The sequence below is a fragment of the Callithrix jacchus genome, chromosome 22 (genome assembly GCF_049354715.1).
Source record: "Callithrix jacchus isolate 240 chromosome 22, calJac240_pri, whole genome shotgun sequence".
Lineage (NCBI taxonomy): Eukaryota > Metazoa > Chordata > Mammalia > Primates > Cebidae > Callithrix > Callithrix jacchus.
Window position 1 is genome coordinate 40849878 of NC_133523.1, and position 20611 is coordinate 40870488.

Below are 20611 nucleotides of genomic sequence, written 5' to 3' on the forward strand. Positions count from 1 at the left end.
CTGAGCCTTTGGTGAGTCATAACCTTTTTGCTGGTGGATGATCCTGCCTTGATGCTGATGGTTTCTGACTCATCAGGGTGGTGGTTTCTGAAGGTTGGGCTGGCTGTGGCAATTTGTTAAGACAACAACGAAGTTTGCCACATTCATTGATTATTTTTTTCATGAAAGATTTCTCTGTAGCATGAAATGCTGTTTGATATCATTTTATCCACAGTAGGACCTCTTTCAAAATTAGAATCAAGCCACTCAAACCCTGACACTGCTTCATCAGCTAAGCTGTGCAATACTCTGAGTCCTTAGTGGTCATTTCTGTAGGGTTCACACATCCTCACCAGGAGTAGATTCTGTCTTAAAAAATTGCTGGGCAGACTGGGCACAGTGGCGCATACCTGTAATCCCAGCACTTTGGGAGGCCAAGGTGGGCAGATCACCTGAGGTCAGGAGTTTGAGACCAGCCTGGCCAACATGGAGAAACCCTGTCTCTACTAAAAATACAAAAATTATCTGGGCGTGGTGGCGAGCGCCTGTGGTCCAGGCACTTGAGGCCGGAGAATCACTTGAACCCAGGAAGTGGAGGTTGCAGTGAGCTGAGATTGTACCATCGCACTTCCAGTCTAGATGGCAGAGCTAGACTCTGACTCAAAAAACAAACCGCTGGGCACAGTGCCCAACCCCTGTGACCCCAGCACTTTGGGAGACCGAGGTGGACAAATCACTTGAGGTCAGGAGTTCAAGGCCAACCTGGCCAACATGGCTAAATCCCATCTAGAGTACAAACATTAGCCGGGCATGGTGGTGCATGCCTGTAGTCCCAGATAATTGGGAGGTTGAGGCACAAGAATTGCTTGAACCCTGGAGACAGAGGTTGCAGTGAGCTGAGACCAAACCACTGCATTCCAGACTGGGCGATGGGGTGAGACCCTGTCTCAAAAAAACACTTTTTTTGCTCACCAATGAGAAGCAATTCCTGTCCAGGTGCATGACTCACACCTGTAATCCCAACACTTGGGAGGCTGAGGCGGGCAGATCACCTGAGTTCAGGAGTTGGAGATCAGCCTGGCCAATATGGAGAAATTTCATCTCTACTAAAAATAAAAATTAGCTGAGCGTGGTGGCGTGTGCATGTAATCCCAGCTACTTGAGAGGCTGAGGCAGGAGAATCTCTTGAACCTGGTCCCTGCAGTTGCAGGTAGGTGGAAGTTGCAGTGAGCTGAGATTGCACCATTGTATTCCAGCCTGGGCAACAAGAGCAAAACTCTGTCTCAAAAAAAAGCAATTCCTCATCTATTCATTTTATTATAAGAGTGCAGTAATTCTGTCCCATCTTCAAATTCCATTTCTAATTCTAGTTCACTTTCTACCACGTCGGTGGTATTCCTCCAGTGAAGTCTTGAACTCCTCAAAGCTGTCCATGAGGGTTAGAATCAACTTCTTCCAAATTCCTGTTAATGTTGATATTGTGACCTCGCTCATAAATCATGAATCTTCTATTTTTATTTTATTTTATTTTTTTAAGAGATGGGTCTGCTCTGTCACCCGGGCTGGAATGCAGTGGTGTGATCATAGCTTACTCTAACTTTGAACTCCTGGGCTCAAGGGATCCTCCTGCCTCAGCCTACCGAGTAGCTGAGACTACAGGCATATGCTGCCATGCTGGGCTAATTTGTTTTGTTTTGTTTGTTTGTTTGTTTTTAAGACGGGGTTTCACCATGTTGGTCAGGCTGGTCTTGAACTCCTGATCTCAGGTGATCCACCTGCCTCAGCCTCCTAGAGTTCTGGGATTACAGGTGTGAACCACCGCGCCTGGCCTTGTTTTGGTTTTTTAAAAGAGATAGGGTCTTGCTACATTGTCCAGGTTGGTCTTGAATTCCTGGCCTCAAGGGATCCTCCTGGTGCCATGGCCTCTCAAATGAATGGGTTTTTTTGGAGACATAGACTCACTGTCACCCAGGCTGGAGTGCAGTAGTGTCATCTTGGCTCACCACAACCTCTGCCTCCTGGGGTCAAGCCATTCTCCTGCCTCAGCCTCCCAAGTAGCTGGGATTACAGGCCCATGCTACCACACCCAGCTAATTTTTGTATTTCGAGTAGAGACAGGGTTTCACCATGTTGGCCAGGCTTGTCTTGAACTCCTGACCTGATCCACCTGCTTCGGCCTCCCAAAGTGCTAGGATTATAGGTGTGAGCCACCGCGCCTGGCCTAGCTTTTAAACCGGAATACATTAGGTATTTGTCCTAATGCTCTTCCTCCCCTTGCTCCTCACCCACTGACAGGCCCCAGTGTGTGATATTCCCCTTCCTTGTGTCCATGTGTTCTCATTGTTCAACTCCCACTTGTAAGTGAGAACATTCTGTGTTTGGTTTTCTGTTCCTGTGTTAGTTTGCTGAGAATGATGGCTTCCAGCTTCATCCATGTTCCTGCAAAGAACATGATCTCGTTCTTTTTTATGGCTGCAGGCTGTTTCACTTTCTTGCCACTCGTGTTCACTAGAGTAGCACTTTTATTATTATTATTTTTTTTAGAGACAGGGTCTTGCTATGTTGCCCAGGCTGGAGTGCAGTGGCTATTCCCAGGCGTGATCCCACTGCTGATCAGCACGGGAATTTTGACCTGCTCCATTTCCAACCTCGGCCGGTTCACCCCTCCTTAGGCAACCTGGTCCCCTGCTCCCGGGAGGTCACCATATTGATGCTGAACTTAGTGCGGACACCCGGTTGTCATAGCCCACTACAGCCCAGAACCTCTGGACTCAGGTGATCCTCCCGCCTCAGCATCCCAAGTAGCTGGGACTACAGGTATGCGCCACTCACTGCGCCCAGCTGCTTTTAGTTTCTTTCAGTAACTTTTCCTTTTCGTTGACAACTTGGCTGTTTGGCACAAGAGGCCAAGCTTTCAGCCCCTCTTAGCTTTTGACATGCCTTCCTCACTAGGTGTAATCATTTCCAGCTTCTGCTTGAAAGCGAGGGACATGCGACTCCTCCTTTCACTTGAGCATTTAGAGGCCATTGTGGGATTATTAATTGGCCTAATTTTTTGGAAGGGAGGAAGGCAGGAAGGGAGGAAAGGAGGAAGGGAGGGAGGAAGGGAGGGAGGTGGGGAGGGAGGGAGAGAAGGGAAGGAAGGAAATCGAGCAGTGACAGAGACATTGCCGATCTGGATCTAGAGGTCTACAAGTTGATTTCTTTTTTTTCTTTTTTTGAGAGAAGGAAAGAAAAAAAAGGAGTGAAGGAGAGGAAGAAAGAGGAAGAAAAAGGGAGAGAGAAGGGAAATGTTGCTTTATTCTAAAAAAAATGGGTATTAATAATGGCCAATCAATGTTTCATTTAAACCTATGAGTAGGTGTGATGTGGTATTGACAAGAATGTATATTTTGTATATTTAAAGTGGAGAGCTCTATAAATATTTATTAAGTTTACTTGTTCCGGATCTGAGTTCGAGTCCTTGATATCCTTATTAATTTTCTGTCTCATTGAGTCTAAGTCTCTTTATAGGTCTTATGTATCTGGGTGTTGGGATCATTAGCTCTTTTTGTTGCATTGATCCTTTTACCACTATATCTTTGTTGCTTTAAGATCTGTTTTATCAGATATGAGAATTGCAACTCCTGCTTTTTATTTATTCATTTATTTTTGCTCTCCATTTGGTTGGTAAATCTTTCTCCATCCCTTTGTTTTGAGTCTTTGTGTATCCTTGCAAGTGAAATGGGTCTGGATGTAACACACCGTTGGGTTTTGGCTGTGTCTTTTGATTGGGGGATTTAGTCGATTTAAATTTAGGGTTACTGCCATTTGATGTTAACTGGCTGTTTTATCCATTCGTTGATGTAAATTCTTCTTTATGTTGATGCTTTTTACTTTTTGGTATATTTTTAGAAAGGCTAATACTGGTTGTTTCTTTCTATGTGTAATGCTTCTTTCAGAAGCTCTTGTAAAGCAGGCCTGGTGGTAATAAAATCTCCGAGTACTTGCTTGTTCATAAAAGATTTTATTTTTCCTTCAGTTGTGAAGCTTAGTTTGGCTGGATATGAAATTCTGGGCTGAAAGTTCTGTTCTTTAAGGATGTTGAATATTGGCCCCCACTCTCTTCTGGCTTGTAGAGTTTCTGCTGAGAGATCTGCTGTAAGTCTGATAGGCTTGCCTTTGTGGGTAACCTGACCTTTCTCTCTGGCTGCCCTTAGTATTTTCTCCTTCGTTTCAACCCTGGTGAATCTAACGATTATGTGCCTTGGGGTTGCTCTTCTTGAGGAATATCTTTGTGGTGTTCTCTGTATTACCTGGGATTGAATATTGACCTGCTTTGCTAGTTTAGGAAAATTTTCCTGAATAATATCCTGAAGGGTATTTTCCAGCTTGGATTCATTCTCTCCGTCGCATTCAGGTACACCTATCAAACGTAAATTTGGTCTTTTCACATAGTCCCACATTTCTTGGAGACTTTGTTCATTCCTTTTTATCCTTTTTTCTCTAATCTTGTTTTCTCGTTTTATTTCATTAAGTTGGACTTCTACCTCTGATATCCTTTCTTCTGCTTGAACAATACGAGTGTTTACACCTGTGCATACTTCTAGGAGTTCCTGCATTGTATTCTTCAGTTCCATTAATTCACTTATATTCCTTTCTAAGTTGTCTATTCTCATTAGGATTTCGTCAAATCTTTTTTCAAAGTTCTTAGTTTCTTTACATTGAGCTGCAACATGTTCTTTTAACTCACAGAAGTTTCTTATTATCCATCTTTGGAAGCCTGATTCTGTTAATGGGATGCGCTCGTTCTCAATCAAGTCTTGTTCCCTTGTTGATGAGGAACTGTGATCATCTTTAGAGGGAGAGGCGTTCTGATTTTGAGTATTCTCAGCCTTTTTACCCTGGTTTCTTCCCATCATTGTAAATTTATCCACCTGTCATCTTTGTAATTACCAACTTTCAAATTAGGTCTCTGAGTGGACGTCCAAGTTGTTAATTCCCAGGGCCGAAATATGAGCAACCCACTGCGCCAGCCAAAACAGCGGCGTTAAGAGTGATGGTGCTTTTCTGCCCGGGAATCTCCAGTCTGGCTTCCTTCTTGAGGCCGTAATAGGCGACTCTGCCTTCCCGGAGCTCCAAACCTCGGTCAGAAGGGGAACCAGTCCCGTTTACTCTGCACCGAGAGCTGCCGCGCCGACGTGCCGGCGAAACCGCTGCGCTGGCCACAAGAGTTGTGCTGGCGACCCGTGAAGCTCCTCCACTGGGAATCCTCTGCTCCGTGAGCGACCAAAATTTGTCTGAAAGTGTGGCATCCTCTCGTTGTCTGAGCTTTCGCTGGGAGCTGCAATCCCGAGATGTTAGTGATCGGCCATCTTGGATCGTTCCCTCCTAATTTTTTTTTTTGAGAGGGAGTCTCACTCTTGCCCAGGCTGGAATACTGTGGCATGATCATGGCTCACTGCAACCTCTGGCTCCTAGGTTCAAGCGATCTTGCCTCAGTCTCCCAGTAGCTGGGATTACAGACAGGCACAAGCCACCATGCCTGGCTAATTTTTATGTGTGTGTGTGTATATATATATATATATATAAAATTTTTTTTTTTTTTTTTTTTTTTTTTAGTAGAGACGGAGTTTCGCCATGTTGGCCAGAGTGGCTTCAGACTCCTGGCCTCAGGAGATGTACCTGCCTCAGCCTTCCAAAGTGCTGAGATTACAGGCATGAGCCACCACACCAGCCAACTGGCTTAACTTCAACATGGCTATGTCTCAGAGAATAGGGACAGAGATGAGGAGCAGTTAGAACGCATACAACATTTTTTAAACATGCCATCTTATATTGGTGCAGTTTATGGTGCCCAAAATCAATTGCAGTATTAACAGCAAACATCACTAGTCACAGATCACCATAACAGAATAATAATGGAAAAGTTTGAAATATTGTAAGCATGACCAAAACTTGGCATCAAGACATGAACTGAGCACATATGCTGTTGGAAAAGTGGAGCTGATAGACTTGTTCAAGCCAGGGTTGCCAATGACCTTCAATTTAAAAAAAAAACCCAAAAACCACAGTATCTGAAGTGCAGTAAAAGGAATGTCAATAAAACATAGTATGCTGGCCAGGCGAAGTGGCTCACGCCTATAATCCTAGCACTTGGGAGGCCAAAGTGGGCAGATTGCCTAAGCTCAGGAGTTTGAGACCAGCCTGGACAACATGGTAAAACCCCATCTCTACTAAAATACAAAAATTGAGCCAGGTGTGGTGGTGTGTACCTGTAATCCTGCCTACTCAGAAGGCTGAGGCAGGAGAATCACTTGAACCTGGGGGAGGTGCAGTGAGCTGAGATTGTGCCACCTGCACTCCAGCCTGGATGACACAGTGGGACTCCATCTCAAAAAAAAAAAACAAAACCATAGTTTGCCTGTACGACTTTATTAGTTTTTAGTTTTGCCAAGGAGGGCATTTAAAAAAGAAAAATTCGGGGTCCAAAGTGGCTCCCGCCGGAGGTCATGGCGCTCGCGAAGGCGAGGTCATCAGTTCAAGGCTAACCTGAGCAACTTCATAAGCTCAAACTGATTGGCAAAAAAAAAAAAAAAAGAAAAATTATTTCCACCATTACTTCATAAAAAGTAGGATCTAGGTTGGGCATGGTGGCTCACATGTGTAATCCTAACACTTTTGGAAGCTGAGGCAGGAGGATCACTTGAGTCCAGGAGTCGGAGGCTGCAGTAAGCTATGATTGTGTCAGCAACACTCCAGCCTGGGCTACAGCAACAAAAAGGATCTAACTTCAGAATAAAAGATATCCCTTCCCATGGAAACTAGCTGCCATGTAGGGACATATGTAGGTATATGCTTATAATTCTCATACTAAACGTAAACTGAGGAAAACGGCCACAGGCCAGCTATTTAACTTTTTAGGGCCTTAGTTTTCTCATCTATAAAATAGTGATGATGTCCTTCCCCCCGGGCCTTTTGAGATAGGCTGGAGTGCAGTGGCATGCTCACAGCTCACTGCAGCCTCAAACACCTGGGCTCCAGTGATCCATCTCAGCCTCCCTAGTAGCTGGGACTACAGGCATATGCCACCATGCCTGGCTAATTTTTGTATTTTTTATAGAGACGGGGTTTTGCCATGTTGCCCAGGCAGATCTTGAACTGGGCTCAAGCAGTTCCCTCGATTAGGCCTCCCAAAGTACTAAGATTACAGGTTTGAGGACTAGAATGCAGTGGCATGATCATGGCTTGCTGCAGCCTCAACTTTCTGGGCTCAAGTGGTCCTCCTGCCTCAGTTGGGACTACAGGCACGCACCCGCCATGCCCAGCTAGTTTTTAAAATTTTTAGTAGAGACAAGGTCTTGCTATGTTGTGCAGACTGGTCTCAAACTCCTGGCCTCAGATGATCCTCCTGCCTTGACTTCCCATCGTGTTGGGATGATAGGCTTGAGCCATTGTGCCTGGCCCAGGGTTCTATATCTAAATCCTAAAGCTTGCAGAGGTTCTTTCATCTGTCTGCATGGCTTTGGGAATTATGAATAATAACCCATAGGACATGGGTGGAAGGTGTTTCAGCTTGGGATGGATTGGACTTTTCAAAAGTGCCCCTTCAGGAGAATTGCTTGAACCCGGGATACAGAGGTTGCAGTGAGCGGAGATCGTGCCACTGCACTCCAGCTTGGCGACAGAGTGAGACTCTATCTTGGAAAAAAAAAAGAAAGGCCCCTTCTTTTTTTTTTTTTTTTTTTGAGATGGAGTTTCACTCTTGTTACCCAGGCTGGAGTGCAATGGCGCGATCTCGGCTCACCGCAACCTCCGCCTCCTGGGTTCAGGCAGTTCTCCTGCCTCAGCCTCCTGAGTAGCTGGGATTACAGGCTCGCGCCACCATGCCCAGCTAATTTTTTGCATTTTCAGTAGAGACAGGGTTTCACCAAATTGACCAGGATGGTCTCGATCTCTTGACCTCATGATCCACCCGCCTCGGCCTCCCAAAGTGCTGGGATTACAGGCTTGAGCCACCGCGCCCGGCCTGAAAGGCCCCTTCTTATATGACAGTCAACACAACATCCCCTTCCCCTGTGAGCTCACCTTTAGGGAAATCATTTTACTTTTGGACAAGTGAGACTAGATCCTCAGAGATAGTTTGCGACTCTTGAAATAATAATAGCCAATATTTCATTATTATTTTTTTTTATATGCCAGGCACTGTTTTATGTACTTTACATGTATTAACTCAAGGACTCCACATAAAAGCCCAATGAAGTAGGTACTATCCTTGTACCCATTATTCAGTTGAGGAAACTAAGGCCCCACATGTTAGGTGGTATAAGCGAAGGAGTCGGAGGAACAGAAAAATAAACTACCACCACTCAGAAAGTACAAGGCCGGGTTTGTGTGCTCTCTCTTCTCCCCACCTCCCTCCTCTCTCTCTGGCCCTGCTTGTTTTTATTAATTTGGGGTTATGCCTGTGATTTCACATCCTAACCTTGATCATTGGGAGATGTGTCTCTCACCGGAAGGTATTTGGATGGTCATAGTACATTCTTTGATTTGTCCTCTTGATCTCTAGTTTACCTTACTTGTTAAAGATTTCCAGAATGATCTACCAGTTAATCCCAGTTCCATTTTCCCCTCTACCTTTTTAGTGAGGTTCTTGAATTTCTTTCTTTTTGAGACAGGATTTCGCTCTGTCACCCAGGCTAGAGTGCAGTGGCACGATCTTGGCCCACTGTAATATCTGCCTCCTGGGTTCAAGTGAGTCTTCTGCCTCAGCCTCCTGAGTAGCTGGGACTACAGGTGCGTGCCACCATGCCTGGCTAATTTTTGTATTTTTTTTTTCTTAGTAGAGACAGGGTTTTACCATACTGGCCAGGCTGGTCTCAATCTCCTGGCCTCGTGATCTGCCCAACTCGGCCTCCCACAGTGCTGGGATTACAGGCGTGAGCCACCACACCTGGCCGTTAGTGAGGTTCTAATTTGATTTTTTTTATCTTAATTTTTAAAATTTTTACTTTGTCAGAGATGAGTTCTCACTGCGTTGCCAAGGCTGGACTCGAACTCCCTGGCTCAAGCAGTCCTCCCGCCTCAGGCTCCTGAGTAGCTAGGACTACAGGTGTGTGCCACTGCACCCAGCTGGAAATAGATTTTTGTAATGTGATTTTTTTCATTTTAGGGCGTTTTCATCTAAGCTCATCTTAAAGTATAATCAAAGCTCATCACCCATTTCATTTCTCTGATGCCTCCTTGTATTTTGCTTTTGACTTGGGGAAAGAGCCTTGGAGATACCTTGGAGTCTGGCACGATGCTGCAGGGAGGCCAGTGCTGTATGTTGTCGTCATCCGTCCTGGAGGGCTCGCCTTCATGCTGCTCACGTCAAATGCCTCCTCTCTGTTTGCAAGGCTGAATTAGCATCAGGTCTGCATTTATATCAGCCTGTCTAATAGAACTTTCTGCATTGTTCATTGTGGTAGCCATCCGCCACACGTGGTTGCTACTTGAAATGTAGCTGGTGGGGCTGAGAACCCAAATTTTAAGATTTTACGTAATTGTTATTAGTTTAACTTAAGTGGCCGAAGTCGTAGAGAGTAGTGCAGACCTAAACTATGCTCCCTACGGGAGGTTATCTCGTTTCTTTTCTTTTTTTCCTACTTCTCCTAGTTCTGACGTAGGGCTGTGCTCGTCATGTATGTGTTGATGCTTTCACTAGCTGAAATATAAGGAAAGTTAGTTCCTCCCAGGGATAATCACTGTTAATATTTGTGGGGGTTCTTTTGTTTTTTGTTTTGAGACAGAGTCTCACTTTGTTGCCCAGGCTGGAGTGCAGTGGTGTCATCTCGGCTCACTTCAGCCTCTGCTTCCTGGGTTCAAGTGATTCTCCTGCTTCAGCCTCCCGAGCAGCTGGGATTACAGGTGCGCGCCACCACACCCAGCTAATTTTTTTATTTTTAGTAAAGACAGAGTTTCACCATGTTGATCAGGCTGGTCTTGAACTCGACCTCATGATCTGCCCACCTCGGCCTCCCAAAGTGCTGTGATTACGGCGTGAGCTGCCGTGCTGGGCCATAATAGTTGTATTTTTTAATTGTAGCATCAATTGCCAGTTTGTATTACTATTACAGTGATTTCTGCACAGGATTCACACTTGATTCTAATTTTTGCTTAAACAAAAATTAGAATCAGGAATTGCTTAAACCTGAAATCGGACATTACTCAAGGTTGTAGGTTTGAGAGTTTTAGGAGATGAAGGAGGCTTGGAATGCAGGTTATAAATGTAACAGAAAGAAGTATGACTAATACTGGTAAAGTGCCTTTATAACAATTGTAGCAGTAAGACTGAATTTCTGTCCTAAGGCTTAAGAGTCCTTAGTGAAAATATGGGAAAGAGGATGAATCTTTGCTTTGCCCTTTCCACATCCCAGATGATTTTGCTAGAATTTTGTTTTAAGGATGGACCAAACGTTCAGGTGATTTTGTCTTGACTTCTTTTTGGGGTGGTTGGGGTCTTTAAAGAGAGAGAGAGATTAAAGAGGATTTGCTACTAGCAACACTGAAAAAGCAGAAACGTGTCTGCTTAAATTTTGAATTTGTTTTCTTTCACAGTGGAAGCAGCCTCTTAGGCCAGGTTCATTTTGTAGGTGCTGTGGGTGTGTGTATGCGTGTGTACATTCTTCTCGTGTAAATATGTCACTGATTTCTCTTGTTTGTTAAATTTCCTTGACTCCCTAATACTTGTTTATACTCCGAATCATCTGTTTTGGTGCCTTCTATTCTGTACTGAAAGGATACATTTACCTCTGAGTGAGTTGGTGAAGCTGGGGGATGGGGGAGCACACATGGAGACTGATGCAAATGATAAACGGTGGTGCTCCAGAGTAAAGAAGGGAATGTTTAAAAGTCTTTGAATTAAGTGGAATGTGGGATCTTGGATTGGATCCTGGGACAGAAAAGGCAACAAATGGGAAAATGGGGAAAATCTGAAAGTCTGTAGTTTGAGTTTTTTTGTACTAAAGTTAATTTCTTAGTTTTGACAAATAGATCACGGTTGTGTGAACATTAGGGGAAGCTGGGTGAAGGGTATGTGAGGACTGTGTAACATCTGCAGCATTTCTGTAAATCTAAAATTATTCTAAAGCAAGAAGTTAAAATAGAAGCTGTGACTAGCAAGAGCTTCCAAGGGCTGTGACTTCACCAAGGGTGTGTGTTCATATATAGGGCTTCTTCTCTCTAAGGGCCTCTAGAAGCTCTGCCTGTCTGCCCACTTCCCTCCTTAAATGCAGTGCTCTCACCATGAGGAATGACTAGCTCTTTCCTAAATCCATGCTTCTGGGTCTTTTTTTTTTTTTTTGAGATGGAGTTTCGCTGTTGTTACCCAGACTGGAGTGCAATGGCACGATCTCAGCTCACCGCAACCTCCACCTTCTGGGTTCAAGCAATTCTCCTGCCTCAGCCTCCTGAGTAGCTGGGACTACAGGTGTACACCACCATGTCCAGCTAATTTTTTTTTTTTTTGAGACAGAGTCTCACTCCATTGCCAGGCGCCAGACTGGAGTGCAGTGGCGCAATCTCGGCTCACTGCAACCTCCACCTCCTGGGTTCAAGCAATTCTCCTGCCTCAGCCTCCTGAGTAGCTGGGATTACAGGCGTGCGCCACCACGCCCAGCTAATTTTTGTATTTTTAGTAGAGATGGGGTTTCACCATGTTGGCCAGGACGGTCTCGATCTCCTGACCTTGTGATCCGCCTGCCTCAGCCTCCCAAAGTGTTGGGATTACAGGGGTGAGCCACCACGCCCGGCCATAATTTTTCTATTTTTAGTAGAGACAGGGTTTCACCTTGTTGATCAGGATGGTCTCGATCTCTTGACTTCGTGATCCACCCGCCTCGGCCTCCCAAAGTGCTGGGATTATAGGCATGAGCCACCGCGCTCGGCACTTCTGGGTCTTTTCATATACTTCTCATCAGGGATATTCTCCTGTTACCCGCTCCCTGACTAAACCAGAAGTAAAATTCATAAAGATCACCTGAAAAACAAAACATGTAGCTTGACTGATTCCTTTTCATTCTTTATATCTCTGGCTTAGATTTCAGTTTTTTCAGGAAGCCTTCCCTGACCCACAGAACTCAGTCCCTTGTCTGTGTTTGCCTGCTGAGTGGACCCCTGTTGTGGTACTTAGTACTTTGCCTTCTAAAGGCCTGTTTTCTTGACTCTCTCTCCACCTATATCTCAAGTTCCTTGAAGCCAGGGGCTGTGCTTTTCATCATTGTATCTCTGAACATATCACGCAGGAAACTAGGCATTGTTGTTGTTCAGGAAATGTTTATTGAAAAATATCTCTGGCCAGGCACGGTGGCTCACACCTGTAATCACAGGACTTTGGGAAGCCAAGGTGGGTGACTTGCCTTAGGTCAGAAGTTCTAGACCAGCCTGACCAACATGGAGAAACCCCATCTCTACTAAAAATACAAAAATGAGTGGGGCGTGGTGGCGTATGCCTATAATCCCAACTACTCCAGAGGCTGAGGCGGGAGAATTGCTTAAACCTGGGAGACGGAGGTTGAGGTGAGGCAAGATTACGCAGTTGCACTCCAGCCTGCGCAACAAGAGTAAAACTCCATCTCCAAAGAAAAGAAAAGAAAAGAAAAATATCTCTGGGAGGCTGAGGTGGGAGGATTGTTTGAGGCCAGAAGTTCGAGATCAACTTGGGCAATATAGTGAGATTCCATCTCTAGAAAAAATTTTTAAAAATTAGCTGAGCATGGTGGTGTACACCTATAGTTTCAGCTACTCAGGAGGTGGAGGTGGGAGGATCCATTGAGCCTGGGAGGTCAAGACTGCAGTGAGTTCTGATCATGCCACTTCACTCCAGTCTGCGAGACAGGGCGAGACTCTGTCTCCAGTCAATCAACCAATCAATAATATATATAATATTGGCTGGGTACGGTGGCTCACACCTGTGATTCCAGCACTTTGGGAGGCCCAGGCAGGTGGATCACCTGAGGTTAGGAGTTTGAGATCAGCCTGGCCAACATGATGAAACCCCATCTCTAATAAATATACAAAAAATTAGCCAGGCATGGTGGCAGACGCCTGTAATTCCAGCTACCCAGGAGGCTGAGGCAGGAGAATAGCTTGAACCCAGGAGGTGGAAGTTGCAGTGAGCTGAGATCGAGCCACTGCACTCCAGCCTGGGCGACAAGAGTGAAACTCCATCTAAAAAAAAAAAAAAAGTTTTCTTTTCTTTTTTTTTTTTTTTTTTAAAGACAGGGTTTCACCATGTTGGTCAGGCTGGTTTTGAACTCCCGACCTCAGGTGATCCGCCCGCTTTGGCCTCCAAAGTGCTTGGATTACAGGCATGAGCCACCGCGCCCGGCCACAAAAAAACATTTTCTTTAGTAAACCAAACAACATGATTAATGATCTAAAATGTGCACCTCCCTAGATGAAATATATAGCACTATCAGACATGGCTCCTGCTTTTGAATTTCTTACTTTCTAGTAGGGGAAAATAGAATATCCTCACCCCACAGTTTGTTTCTGTGGCTTATCCATATGAATCAGGAAACAGGAGTAGAGGCCATTGTGGGTGGTGAGACGTTACAAGTACTGAAGCCATTGCTTCAGCTGCCTTTATGAAGCCGAAAAACTAAATGGTTAGTGTTTTGCGTGCAAATTCTAAGCAAAGGTTAAAGGAACTTGAGGGTCTGTAGACCCTTCAGGGTTTGTATCTAGGGTGTCTGTGATGCTTTCAGAGTATAGGCTGAATTTCTGGTTCTGTTTATTTTCTTCAGAGAAAGGATTTGTCGATTTCATCAAATTCTCAAAGGAATCCATGACCCAAAAAAGATTAGAACCACTGGCTTAGAGTAACACTGAGCCCCATGGCCTCATTTTGTCTCCCTTTTACTTTACTGTTCTAGATTGAGAACTGCCTTTTATTTTTTCCCGATACTTATTTGGAGGGGTCCTTGGTGCAAAGAACTCTACTGTTGAACTCCTAAGGAAGGGTGTGTCAGCTTTCTGTTTTGGAAGCTTGGTATTATGGCTCTTAAACCTTCATCTCTTCTCTCATTGCTTAGTAAAGATATCTTTCAATTTGAAGTAATGATTACTGTGTTTCTAGGTATTTATTCATCTGTCATATATATGCTGAGGCCCATGCTGGGCAGTGGTTATAGAGAGATTAAATGACCGGATCCTGGCCCTTCGAGGCTTCTAGTGATACACATGTGAGTGCTCAGAGATGGTCGCTGTTAGTCTCATGGGAACAGCTATGCTGTAGTCATAGAGGATGTACAGGGTAGAATAGGAACACAGGGGAGGTTATCTAGACTAATTCTGTGTTTCATTGAAATTTCACTGTTGATTTATCTCATTACTTCATTGATAGGTTGCAAACCTTTGCATGAGAGGGTGTAACAGATTTGGTGCTTGGGGCCATCGTCAAACTGGAGAGGTACAGTTGGAAACATGACACTTACTGAGGCTGTAGCTGTGACACATGAATTCAAATGGAACTCACTTAACCACTATTGACTCTATTTCTCTCTGTGGACAACAATATATGGCTCTCTTTGCCCTCAGTCACTCAGGAGGTGTTTATTGGATGCCCAGACGGTGTGTAATACTGGACTGGACCCTCGGACTGGACTGTTTACTTACTAGAAGAGCAGATGGAAATGGTTGGGTTGTGGCTCTTTGGCAGTATTCTTTGCTGTCTCCCAGTGATCAGTATGGTAATAAGGTTCCCTCTGGTGGGAGGTAGTAGAGTTGGACTTTGGAAGTCAACATACCAGAGTTCCAAACCCAGCTCTGCCACCTTCCAGCTGCATAGCCTTGGCCAGGCCCATTGGTAGCTCTGAGCCTTGGTTTCCTGATGTGTACAGTGGGATATAACTATGACCCGCCCTGCAGTACTTCTGCCACAGAGTAGAGCCCAATAAATGGAAGCTGTATTGTTACCAGCAGGTGAGGATTTAAACCATGGAGAAATTCCCTTATTTATTTATTCACTGAGGATAATTACTACGTTGTGTAGAAGAAGCAGTATTCTGCTTATGTGAATGGGGAGTTGGGTATTCCTGGTTAAAAACAGTGGCTCAGTCTCTCCTTTTTGACCACTTTTCTTAGGCTTTTTGCTAGGGCAAGGGTTCTTTTTTTTTTTTAGACAGAGTCTCACACTGTCACCAGGGCTGGAGTGCAATGGCACAATCTAGGCTCATTGCAACCTCCTGGGTTCATGCTATTCTCCTGCCTTAGCCTCCCGAGTAGCTGGGATTATAGGTGCACACCACCACACCCAGCTAACTTTTTTTTTGTAGTTTTAGTAGAGATGGGGTTTCACTATATTGGCCAGACTGGTCTCGAACTTCTGACCTCATGATCTGCCCGCTTCGGCCTCCCATAGTGCTGGGATTACAGGAGTGAACCACCACCATGCCCGACCTTTTTTTTTTTTGTATGTGAGCCAGAGTCTTGCTTTGTTACCAGGCTGGAGTGCAGTGGTCTGATCTCAGCTCACTGCAACCTCCGCCTCCTGGATTCAAGCGATTCTTCTGCCTCAGCCTCCTGAGTAGCTGGGACTACAGGCGTGTGCCACCATGCCCAGCTGATTTTTGTATTTTTAGTGGAGGGGGGATTTCACCAGATTGGCCAAGATGGTCTCAATTTCCTGACCTCATGATCTGCCCTCCTCAGCCTCCCAAAGTGCTGAGATTACAGGCGTGAGCCACCATGCCCAGTCTGGGCAAGGGTTCTTAATCCAGGGTGCCTGGAAACTGTTTAAGTTTTTATCAGAGTGTCAGAAGGATTCTTAACTGCCAAAAGATTAAGAATTGTTTGACCTGGGTGACAGAGTGAAATCCTTTTTCCAAAAAAAAAAAAGAAAGAAAGAAAAAGAAAATTGGTTAATTGACCTTTTGGGCAGGTATGGAGCCACAGTTGGTACCTTTGGTTCTGAAATTGTTCATTATAATAAGATATTACTGAGAGCACTTATCCAAATTATAAAGTACATAATGAAGATACCGGGGGAATATTCAGAAGTTGTTGTTGGCTGCTTTTTTTTTTTTTTTTTTGCCAGGAAGAGGTGGGACAAGAATAAAGGAAAGTGGCATCAGGAGGAAGCAAGAAACCACCTAAATAATTTTAGCTTCTTGTCCTCATAGTTCTTTCACAGGCTGATTCCAAGTTGGGGCTTCTCTGCACTGTACCTTGCGATCAGGCCGGACCACTTGCTCTTTCCTGCACACTGTGTGCAGGCTCTGTCCATTTGTGAGGTCCCTCTGCCTAGAGTGTCCCTTCTCCCAACATTTGCAAGTCCAGTTCTCTGCATCAGAGCTGCTTCCTGGTATTGCCTTTTGGAGTTCTCATCGGCTTGTCACTCCCTCCAGAGCAGTGACTCTCATCTTCAGATCCTCCAGTCCTGGTCCTTTGATAGGTGCTAAACAAAGGGTTGGAACTAAGTGAAGAGTGATACATATGAAGGAAACAGATAGCTGTCTAAGGGAGGAGGATATAAGCTAAAATTATCAGATGCCAATGACTTCTGGGGGTGGGGGCTTGGGAAACCCTCAGAGTCTCAGTGACAGCCTGAGTAGCAGGAAGAGCCTGCCCTGAATTAGGAAGCAGGAGTGTGGGGAACAGGTAGCCAGCAATAAGGCCTTGGCCAGGTCATATTGCTTCTGGATTGGCGTTACCACCTTCAAAAACTGTCTGGGTCGGGCTTTTTTAACATATAGTAGAGGTGATGTTGATGAGCATCTGTCGCATACCAGGTACTCCTCTAGGTCCTGAGAATACAGTATGTAGCCACCAGATAAGACCCCTTCTTTGTTCTAGTGGGAAGCATTGATGGGAAGTTAGTTCTTTCTAGCCTTAAAATCCTGTGATTCTGTCATCTGACAAATGGGCACCAACCTCAGCTTGGGATCCTTTTGAGGATCAAATGAGAAAGCATTTTAAAGATTACAAAACACGATTCTCTTGTTGATTATGAATGCTTCTCTCCCCGCTTAGTTTTGCCCCCCTTGGTTTTGACTTAGATTTTTAAAAGTTTAAAATTTAATAGAAGCTTTTTGCATCAGTAGGAGTATGAACTAATGATGTCAGGGTTTAGGTAGATTTGGGGACTTAAATCTTTCAATAAATGATCCCTTAACTAGATTGGAATGTCAGTTTATAATACCATGTTCACCAATGAGAAATGTATCTGGGGAGAGTACATTTATTTATGAATATTTTTCCTTCTTCCTTCCTTCCTTCCTTCCTTCCTTCCTTCCTTCCTTCCTTCCTTCCTTCCTCTTTCTCTCTTTCTCTTTCTCAGATTTTAGACTGTCTCTGCCATTATTCTTAAATACAGTTTCATATTGGTGAAGGCTGCATGGCATGTTAGGGAAAAACAAAACTTCTCTACTGATTTGGGTTTGTTTTTTTATTCAGCCATAAATTCAGGGTGCAGTTCTTCTTGAAGTGTTCCGTTTTGTAATTAGGCTGAGTATTTTTAAGCACAAGTCTTTCCCTTGCCCTTAAAATTATCTCCAGTATCCTCAAAACAAAGAGCAAATGATGCAATTAGGATGCAATCCCTTGCCTGTGGATTTCAAGGGAAATTATTTTCCACACTATTGGGAGTTCATGGACAAAGTCAAGCTTTCTTTAAATCTGGTGAACTTAGAAAAAAATAAGTTGATAAAGTGAGATTCTTACCTTGAAGTTAGTATTTGAGAATGAATCAATGATGTGAAATTTCTAAGATAATCTTGATTTCTAAATATCACCTTATGACTCATTCCTTGGAGCACTTTTTATTTTTTCTTTTGAAACTTTAGATGGAATTGACTTTGGTTTACACTCTATCCTATTTTTTTCTTTTTTTTTTCCTTTCTTATTTTGAGACAGAGTCACTGTTTTGCCCAGGCTAGAATGCAGTGGCACGATCTCAGCTCACTGCAGCCTCTGCCTCCCAGGTTCAAGCGATTCTCCTGCCTCAGCCTCCCAAGTAGCTAGAACTACAGGCATATGCCACTACACCCAGCTAGTTTGTATTTTTAGTGGAGGCAGAGTTTCACCATGTTGACCAGGATGGTCTCAAACTCCAGACCTTAGGTGATCTGCCTGCCTTGGCGACCCAAAGCGCTGGGATTACAGGCGTGAGCCACGCACCCGGCCATACTTTTAGTGAAAGGAAAGCCATGTATCTTTTTCTGCTGTCTCCTATGTCCTGTCTTACTCTGCCGTTTTGTGAGTAACGGTCCTTGAGATTGAGATAATAGAGAGATAAATTTTCTAGATTTTCAACTACTCACTGATTTTTACTACAGGCACTTTAATTCCTTTAAATTTGAGTCTGATTTTCTTCCCATGGTATTTAACTTATCATCATTCCTTTTTTTTTTTTTTTTGAGACGGAGCTTCGCTCTTGTTACCCAGGCTGGAGTACAATGGCGCGATCTCAGCTCACTGCAGCCTCCGCCTCCTGAGGTTCTCCTGCCTCAGCCTCCCGAGTAGCTGGGATTACAGGCACGCACCACCGTGCCCAGCTAATTTTTTGTATTTTTAGTAGAGATGGGGTTTCACCATGTTGACCAGGATGGTCTCGATCTCTTGACCTCGTGATCTACCCGTCTCGGCCTCCCAAAGTGCTGGGATTACAGGCATGAGCCACTACGCCCAGCCATAACTTATCATCATTCTTAGAGGAGGGTCAGACCCTTAGGATTTCTGTGACTATTGCTGTCCAGTTGGTAGGAAAGGTACTCTTCCTGAAGCCTTGAAAGAGTATTTTCAGAATAGTGAACTTCATTTTTTGGGGTAATTTTTTTAAAAGATACACTTTCTGTGTAAGTAGAAATGAATTTTTGCAGTTGGATGAGGGGGAAAAAAGAGCTGAAATTTAAGGACAAAATCTTATAGCATTTTATCCCTTCCATGGTTTGGGAAATGAAGTGCAAGTTGGTGTTTTCTCACAGTTTAATGCTCAGGCAAGTAACATGATATTCTTAATTGCAAGTTACTGAAGTTGAAAGGCAACCATTTCCCATCAATTGGAAATGGTCTTTATGGTTAACTCTGGCAGAAATTCTGTTTCTTCTATGAGGCTTGAGTGATATCAGTAGTACCATTGAGGAGACAGCATATGGAATCCTCTGACCTTGGGCAGATCATTTAGTCTCTAGGTTCCAATGCCCTTGTCTCTGGAAAGAAGAGAATACTTACCCTTCCCAGGTGGGTTTTAATATCTGTGAGGAAGGCCAGGTGTGGTGGCTCACGCCTGTATTCCCAGCACTCTGGGAGGCTGAGGCAGGCGGGTCACCTGAGATCAGGAGTTTGAGACCAGCCTGACCAGCATGGTGAAATCGCGTCCCTACTAAAAATACAAAATTGGCTGAGTGTGGTGGCACAAGCCTGTAGCCTCAGCTACTAGGAGAATCGCTTAAACCAGGGAAGCGGAGGTTCAGTGAGCCAAGATTGCACCACTGCACTCCAGCCTGGGTGAGGAGAATGAAACTCCATCTCAAAAAAAAAGCTATAAGGAAGCCCAGTGCGGTGGCTCACACCTGTAATCCCAAGCGCTTTTGGAGGCCAAGGTGGGAGGATCGCTTAAGCCCAGGAGTTCGAGAACAGCCTGGGTAACATGGTGAAACCCTGACAAAAAATTAGCCAGGCATGGTAGTACTCACCTGTAGTCCCAACTGAGGTGGATCACCTGAGCCCAGGAGGTCGAGGCTGCAGGGAGCTGTGACTGCACCACTGCACCTGCACTCTAACCTGGGCAACAGAGCAAGTCCCTGTCTCAAAAAAACAAAAGCTGATAAGGCAAGTTTTGTAATAGTACTTTGAGCATCGTAAGTTATATACACAAAATATTGTGGGGAATATATTATGAAGTTTTGCAATGTAAATACGTAAGAGACTATCCCCCTCACAGTGGAGAGCTTTGGGAAAAGAGCAAGTGGGTTGTAGCAGTGGTAGCTTCTGTAGAAAGCTTACGCCGTGCAGCAGCTGTTTTTGTCCATTCTGGCTTTGCAGCACTACAGTACTGGGGTTAAGCCACACGCGTGGTCCTCAGAGGCAGGCAGCTGGGGCCATACTAAGCTGGGTGATCTTGAACGAGTCTCTTGACCTCTGCAAGTCTGTCTGTTCTCTCATCTGTAAAATGGGGATTATAATAGGAGCTGCTCTGTTGGGTTACTGTGAGAAATGCTTATATGGGTTGTACGGCTTGGTTTCCTATGGTAAGGTTTTTAGAAGTAATGATGGACTAGCTAAAAATGTTCAAGCATTTATTTATCTACTTGATAATGCTTTCTTGTTGTTGTCCCTTTTGAGACAGGGTCTTCCTGCTCTGTCACTCAGTCTGGAGTGCACCGGCTCGATTTGAGCTCACTGCAACCTCCACTTCCCAGGCTCAAGGGATCCTCCTACCTCAGCCTCCCAAGTAGCTGGGGCTACAGGTGCACGCCACCATGCCTGGCTGATTTTTTGTGGGTTCTTTTTTTTTTGGTAGAGATAGAGTTTTGCCATGTTGCCAGTCTGGTCTTGAACTCCTGAACTCACAATTCACCCACTTCAGCCTCCCAAAGTGCTGGGATTACAGGCGTGAGCCACCACGCCCAGTCTTCGGCATGTTGTCAAAGGAAGTATGAGAATGACAGCA

At 44.6% G+C, this 20611-nt stretch overlaps 1 protein-coding gene across 3 annotated transcripts in view; it reads left to right on the forward strand.

Moving 5' to 3' along the window:
- Positions 1-20611, forward strand: part of ARHGAP35 (Rho GTPase activating protein 35) — a 135255-nt gene that overhangs the window by 16237 nt on the left and 98407 nt on the right. The window lies entirely within an intron of this gene.